This window comes from Ixodes scapularis, unplaced genomic scaffold, assembly GCF_016920785.2.
Source record: "Ixodes scapularis isolate PalLabHiFi unplaced genomic scaffold, ASM1692078v2 PGA_scaffold1__304_contigs__length_218370807, whole genome shotgun sequence".
NCBI classification, from domain to species: domain Eukaryota; kingdom Metazoa; phylum Arthropoda; class Arachnida; order Ixodida; family Ixodidae; genus Ixodes; species Ixodes scapularis.
The window spans coordinates 189,073,170-189,080,387 of record NW_024609846.1 but is presented as its reverse complement, the minus strand read 5'-3'; the positions used below and the strand labels follow the sequence as shown (position 1 = coordinate 189,080,387).

The window sequence follows — 7,218 nt, the reverse complement described above, 5'->3', positions numbered from 1 at the left end:
ATAAAGACTAATACAAAAGGTAAAAAAAAATACTTAAAATAATAAAAACTAACACAAAGTACGAGGCTTGACTGAGATTCGAACCAACGACCGCACCCTCAGGAGGACTGAGCGTTAATACACTACGCTAAAGGCGCCGAGTTAAGCTCGTTCGTTTTCTAGAAGTATACATGTTTGTTAAATTCGTTTCGAAACAGATACACCTAGTTTCGTATTTAATATTTTGCGAAGTGTTCAGGAATTATTCATAATATTATGGCAATATTGACGTGCGCAATAATTTATTATTACTGTGTTTTTTGTAAGTTTTATAATGTGGTTTGCTTATCCTTTTTTCTTAAACGTTTTGAAGATACGAAAACAATCAATCGAATCAACAGCCTATGTTTCGCACGGTTTGCCGGGCGTATCGGCCGTGTGCGTTTGAACAGTTTGAATGCCTGCGATCACGACCGGGTAACGGTTAAATTTTCCCCATTAGTCGTGATCCGTGGAGTAGGCCTTAGTTTCAAACGTGTCGGAAAAAGACGGAAGCGACTGTGAGACGTGGAACTACGTCAAATCAGCTCAACAGCCAAGATCGTGGCACGGGATCCGAAGTAAGTTTGTTTCTTTGTTCGTTAGAGCTAGCTTATTTCCTGCGTTCAGAAGGCTTGTTATTGTCTGTAGATCGCTTGCTTTTACCAGTATTATTAATTGTGCGCAAATGGTGTTACGCGAGGCTGTTTTTCTTCTTTTTTCCCCGATGCAGAGACTGAACTCGCTCAAGGTCCATCAGTAGCGGCGGAACTCTTTAGGAGACGGAAAGTAGGGGGGTAGGGGTCAAAGGCGGAAAAGGATGGGGGAGGGGGGTGTTGATTGCCTCCCTCTGCCGTATTGTTTGCTGGTAAACTGGAATGTCTGGAAGCCCGCGGTGCGGTGCCCCTCCATTGCCGACACCATTGCGTGCGGAGAAATGGACCCGACAAAAAGCGGCGATTGATTGATCGAGCAAGCCCGTAGCTTCCACCGTCCAGCCGTCTCCAAACGATTTCATTTTCGCGATTCGTAATCAGAAAAGGATTGCCAAAATTGGTGCCGTAATGAATTCACCCCATGGTTATTATAGCATAGCATACCACTTTCGATCGCAAAAATTTGTGCCCGCGAAATAAGTTTTGACGCCGGCACTTATACCTCGCGAAATCTCGAGCTCTAAATATTACTTGCTGTGCACGTGTTTTGTATGATCCAACGCACGTGCAACGAATTTCACACCTCCAGAAACACTCGGACTGCTTTAAATGTTGAAGCATTTACTCTTTTCATACTGCTGTTTTTTTAGAGGCTATCAAATATTGATTACAAGCTTCTAGGGAAATTTACAAGGATGTCCTGAATTAAGGTAGTGTCCCGCCAGTTTTTGGTATCTATATTTTGTTGAGTATAAGTGTATAGTGTTAGACATACCTTACCCTAACCCTGATTTTTCGTTTGGTACTGACTTTAGCGAATGGTGTAAGTTGTAATTGTTTTTAGTTGTTGCATGATTGTAGTAAGGTGGTGAGCTGGTACTACTTGAACATCTTGAAAAATAGTTCGCAAAAAATCAAGGAGACAGGGAGAGTAACACTTAGACCTCATGCAGGCGCAAAATGAACTCGCATAAATTAGAGAAGGGAGAAATAAAAATGTGGTAGGGGCTCGAGCATCGAGCACAGGCCCAAGTGGAACACGCTGATTTACCTGTTAGCAAGAGCCGACTAAAAAAAGAAAAAAACAATTTTCATGTTAGTGAAGGTAACAAATGGATGGCTAGTACATAAAGAGAGCTAAATTTTTCTCTAAAATCTACGATGGATTGTCACCTACCTATGCACTGTTTACATCCTTAGGAAACACGTGAATAATTAGCAGATACTATAAAAACATAGAAGAGAATTATTTTAGGCTTTTATTTTTCGTAGTATGGGGGACCAATTTGTCCGCACATCCGTGTGTTACCTGAGCTGCCGAGGAAATTGTTTTTACAGTATTATGCATATGGATGAATTAGCATGGCCCACTTGGACCTGTTTGAACTTTTGCTAAAGCTCCTAACGCATTTTCGTTCTCTAATGTATGAGTGTTGGGAGTCTGCACTCGGTATGTAGTGTATGTATTCCTCTCCTTTATTCCTTGTTTTTTGTGTGCTATATTTCAAGATGTTCAATCAGACTGAACTCACCACTTTACTACATGGAAAAGCTGTTGCTAATTCTAGAGTGTCTGTAAAACAATCTACCTGACATCTTTGCGTCACGCCCCGGTTCCTGAAGCTCACATTCTCCGAGTACAGCCTTTCTGATTTCTCTCATCCTCTTACTTATTTTTTTTTTGTGTTCAATAGATCGAGTTGCGAATGTGCACCAGTCTGCGTGCACTTTTTTCAAGTTGGTCCATGATGTTTTTTATCATATATTCTAATTTGTGTTTTCATCTTTATACTTACTGCAGCCTTTCCCAATTAGATGTTTGCATTCACTTTCGCCATCCTGATGTGAGTGACCTGAGACGACACAAAATGACAGTCTCCCCTGCTGAAGTCCTGGCTTGATGGAAGACTGCCAAGGCTGTTCATGGTAAGGTGCTCTATATATTGAGCAATATAATAGCAACTTATTTCTGCTAGGATTGTTTTTAACACATACTGTATTTATGGGCTGGCCTTTAGCAATTTTGTTTCCACTCAGGTGGAATAAAAGCCTTTAGGAAAATTGCGCATTTCATTCGTAAGCGGAATGCTGAGTTTACAACAGAAGTACGTTGCGTTGCCTTGCGTTGGGGATCAGTGGCCGACTGGGCTAGCGCACATCAGCTTGGAGCACGTGGAACAAAAGCTTGCGCTTCAGAACCCAGAGATCCTGGGTTCAATCCCCACCCCTGCCTATTTCGATCTAGATAAGCATCGTACCGGCATGTGGTCGTGTATCACTACTGCGTGGTGCAGGTTGATTCCAGGCTAGCAGTCATATTGCACTGGCTAAATTGCTCATCTACAGCGAGCAACTCGTCGCAACTTTCAAATGGCTCACCAACTCCACAGAACCCCAACAGAAGTGCGTCACTACTTGCATCCAGTATTGCTGTGTGTTTTATGTGTATTTTGTGTTTGTTTATTTAGTGTTCCCAATAATAGCTGAGCCTTCCCATTGCTGCGCTTGTTAGTAGCAACACACAAACGCGAACAAACGGCGAGAGTGGTGAAGAGCACCACTTTTGCCGCTCGCCACTGCGCCCATTGGTTTTCGGAGAAGTTTGCAGTGTTAGTCTTTGTGGTATTTGGTCATCTATCGCATATGGACACAACCAGGGCACTGTACATACAACTCAACACTTGCAAGACTTGCGTGAATACACCCTGCAGGTGCTCGCACTTTCAGAGTCATTTTAATGTTGCAGAAATGATAGAATGGATGCTTGGGTAAGTTGATGAACCATATTCTATGGTGACAGCGCGGAGAAACATTCGCACACCAGACACTCAGGAAGACAAGCACACTCGCTGAACTTACAACTTTTGTGTATTCGACTACTTCGTTCTTGTCTTCGACGTCTAGATTGACTTTTCAGATCGTGATAAGGAGAATAGCACAAAATACAAGGAAAAAAAGCAAAGAACAAAAAAAAAAAGAAAGAGAAAAACCGAAAATAGGAAGCCCTTACAAGTCATCCCTCTCCCTGACTGCTATCCTTAAGTTAGAAATTGGAGCTTTTTTGTCGACAACACAGTAGAAGGACTACTTACCCACTTGTTCTTCAGATGCTCTATTCTTTGTGCTTCCATTATTTCTTTTGACAATGGGTCTCGACTTTTAACTATTACGGAACAATTTTCAAAATGTGTTGCACAACCACAATCCGGAGAGTGGGTTCCCAAATGTCCAGCGGCGACTCGGTGGGTGTTATAAAAATGCTCCTTTAAACGATCATTCAAACACCTGCCAGTCTGGTCTACATAACTAGTGTGGTAAGAAGTATGTAGGCCAGACTGGCAGGTGTTTGAATGATCGTTTAAGGGAGCATTTTTATAATAACCCCCGAGTCGTCGCTGTACATTTGGGAATCTGCTGTCAAGATTGTGGTTGCGTAGCACATTTTGAAAATTGTTTTATAATAGATAGATAGAAATAATGAGAGGGCAAAGAATAGAGCACCTGAAGGACAAGTGTGTAAGTAGTCCCTCTATAGCACTGTCGACCAAAGAGCTTCAATTTCTATCTAAACAATAGTGGTGAGTAAGAAGGATGATTTGTAAGGGTTTTCTTTATCCTTTTTTTTTCTTTTGTCTTGTCTTTTGCTTTTTTTCCTTGTATTTCGTGCTATTTCTTCTGCTTATCACGTTCTGGAAAGTCAATCCAGACGTTGAAGAGAAGAATGAAGTAGTCGAATACACAAGAGCTATAAGGTTAGCGCGTGTGCTTGTCTTTCTGAGTATCTGGTGTGTGATTGTTTCCCTGCACTGTCATCGTAGAATATGCAAAAATGAATAATGACATTGGTATATTTGTCATGCCAAAGCCTGTCACACTTATTCCGAACTCTGATCTCCACGAGATCACAATACCATCGTTTCTGTTGTAGTGGCACTGCAGACTCTATACTTGTTTTGCTTCAGTCTTTGTAAGGAGGACGCTCTAATCCGATTCTACTCATCTATGGTGTACTAGATAGCACCATATTTGCAGAGCTAGTCTTTGGTTTTTGTAGTTCCATCGAAATATATTTCAACCTTTAAGTTATTTGTCGTTTGGCATGTAAATTTACAAGCTTATCTAGATTGAAGGCAACAAATATTTTGCCAGCACTCATGGTACGCGTTTGAAGTATATTGCGTTAACATAATTGACCCAACCTCTGATTTTTATTTGTCAGTGAATCTAGCGAATTGTACATGCGAGGATTGCTTTTGCTTGTTCGTTTCACATAATCTACGGCACATTTTTCACCTTTCTACTCAGTGCAGCCCTCGCCGAACAGACGCTAGCATCGACTAGGCCGAGGTTCAGGTCTATGGCAGTCTCCAAAGGTTGTTGATGGGTAAGCTGCCTTATATGTACAGCTGTGTAAGAGCAGCTTGTCTTGGGTGACAATTTGAAATGCATTTTGATGTTTTAGAAAGTGAAATTTGCATGGGCATACTTGCAACGTGAAGCCTTACCAAGCCTGTTTTGAACTTTCGTCCTCTTGAGATTTCGATACAGCCGTTTATGCTGCACACAGACTAGCTACTTCGGCCAGGTAGAGAATTGATCGATATGAAGGTAAACAGGTGAGTGCCAACTGCTCAGTTCCATCTGTGGTGACGTTCTCTCCTTATCAGACGACTTACCACACTTGGTTCGCAAAACATTTGAAAAGGAGAGCAAGTCAGCTGCTGCATGATGCTCCCAGTACTGAGCAGTCGACGATTGCTTGTTCACCTTCGTATAGATCACGAGTGTACTTCAAGCTCGGCAAGTGTGAGACTTATCTGATTCAGCCTAGCAGTGGTGTGCTGAGCGGGATGTGTAGAGCTAGATGACTTGTGTACAGGCAGTGGCTGTGCGGTGTAAAACAAACCCAATTGGGAACTTTAATGCAATCTTGTGTAGTCCCATTGATGTCATGATTATGATTACACAACGTTTCATAGTGCAAAGAAAAAAATGCGATGTAATCGTTTTTTTAGACTGCGTGTGCAACCTCCAAGCTTGTGTTTGTACGTTCTGTGTGGTGAAACGTGCTGTATAAGCAAAATTAGAGAATCCTCGAGCTATATGCTGCAAGGAGTGAAAACAGCAATCTGGCCGCATTCTTCCCACTTCCGTATACTGTGCAAATGCAGATAGACACACACTTTGGATGCTTTGCACTTAAACACCCCACATAAAGCACACTGCTTAATAAGCATCAATTGTCAAGTGTGCGGATTTGGCTGTTCAGCAAAATGTGGGCCAAATCGTTTGTGTCAAATCTTTTTGTCGCCCCAAAAAAAAGTCTTGTGTTGTCCTAGGCCAGGGGCCTATTTAGAAAAATTATTGCAAAACAATGTATCTAATAATGTTTATGTGTGCTGATTCTTGTTTTTTTTTCTAATTACAGCATACACGGAGGGTATATCCAAGGAGAAGGGGTGGGGTTATGTAGAGAAGCTAGTGCTTCTTTCTATGGGTACAGAGCTGTCCGAAGTAAGGTCAGAATGGAAAGAGCACCACCAAGTTCCGCCTGGTTCTGAACAGCTACAAAATGAACACAGAATTCAGAAGAATAGTAATATGAAGGACCTAGGCAGGGTAGCCACACGTTTTGAGTTCGCAATGACATTTGAATAAGATCACAAATATTCTTGTTTTACGCAAGGTCGCCTAGTTTACTCACCATATTGGTTACGTTTAGCACAGCAGAAATATTTTTTTTATCAGACTGAAACCTCATTGTTAATTGAACTAATGTGGCTGTCTGTGTAAGTCCTTCGTGTTTTTATTCTTTTTTATTTGTGTGTTCATTATTTCATGTTTTTCTCGTGATTTAGTCTGTGTTTTTGTTACTTATGCGTTCATCATATCTTTAAGTTTTAGTTAAAGATATGATGCCCTCGCCGTTTTCTAGTCCGGGAAATGGTGGTGACCTCGTCGTGTTCAAGGAGCAGTAATGAACTTTCCATCTTGTATTGCTTCCGGCGAACAATGGTGTCTTTGTGCGTGTGTGTGTGCGATGTGTTGATCACAAGGGATGATTTCGGGACCGAACGGAACAACAAGGCCAGCGAGGAGCGACTGGGGGACTTTGAACATCGCACGGTGCAAGGAAGGACTTCAACGACGAGGCTAGCAAGCAAGCCCTTGTCAAAATTGATGTGCTCGACCGGAGAGTTGAATCAGGACTGTGACCCTGTGAGTAAGAATCAACGACTTTGGAACTGCCGTATAGTTTACAGCTTAATTGTCGCCTTCCTTTTGTTTTATTTTAATAGGTATCTGTGTGCTATTACATTTTTATTTTATTTTAATGGTTGTCCGTGTGATATTACCATTTGTTTTCTTGAACGGCGAAGTGCTTGTTTACAGTTTTGGCGCTTTTATGTATAAAACTTTTTTTTGCAAACCATATTCTCTGTGCTCCCTCGACAACCAATCCCGCCAAAGGGCTGTGATTTTCCGACGTCCATTGACATATTTCCTTACTAGCGATCGCCTGCATTTTATCTTTGCAGCATAC

At 41.7% G+C, this 7,218-nt stretch overlaps 1 long non-coding RNA gene across 1 annotated transcript; it reads left to right on the top strand.

Annotated features, from left to right (window-relative positions):
* The first annotated feature begins 2,560 nt into the window (after positions 1-2,560).
* On the top strand, positions 2,561-6,118 carry LOC115325418. The gene is made up of 3 exons (XR_005715646.3): positions 2,561-2,600; positions 4,980-5,058; positions 6,103-6,118. It is a non-coding gene; the product is annotated as an uncharacterized LOC115325418 (long non-coding RNA).
* The last annotated feature ends 1,100 nt before the right edge of the window (positions 6,119-7,218 follow it).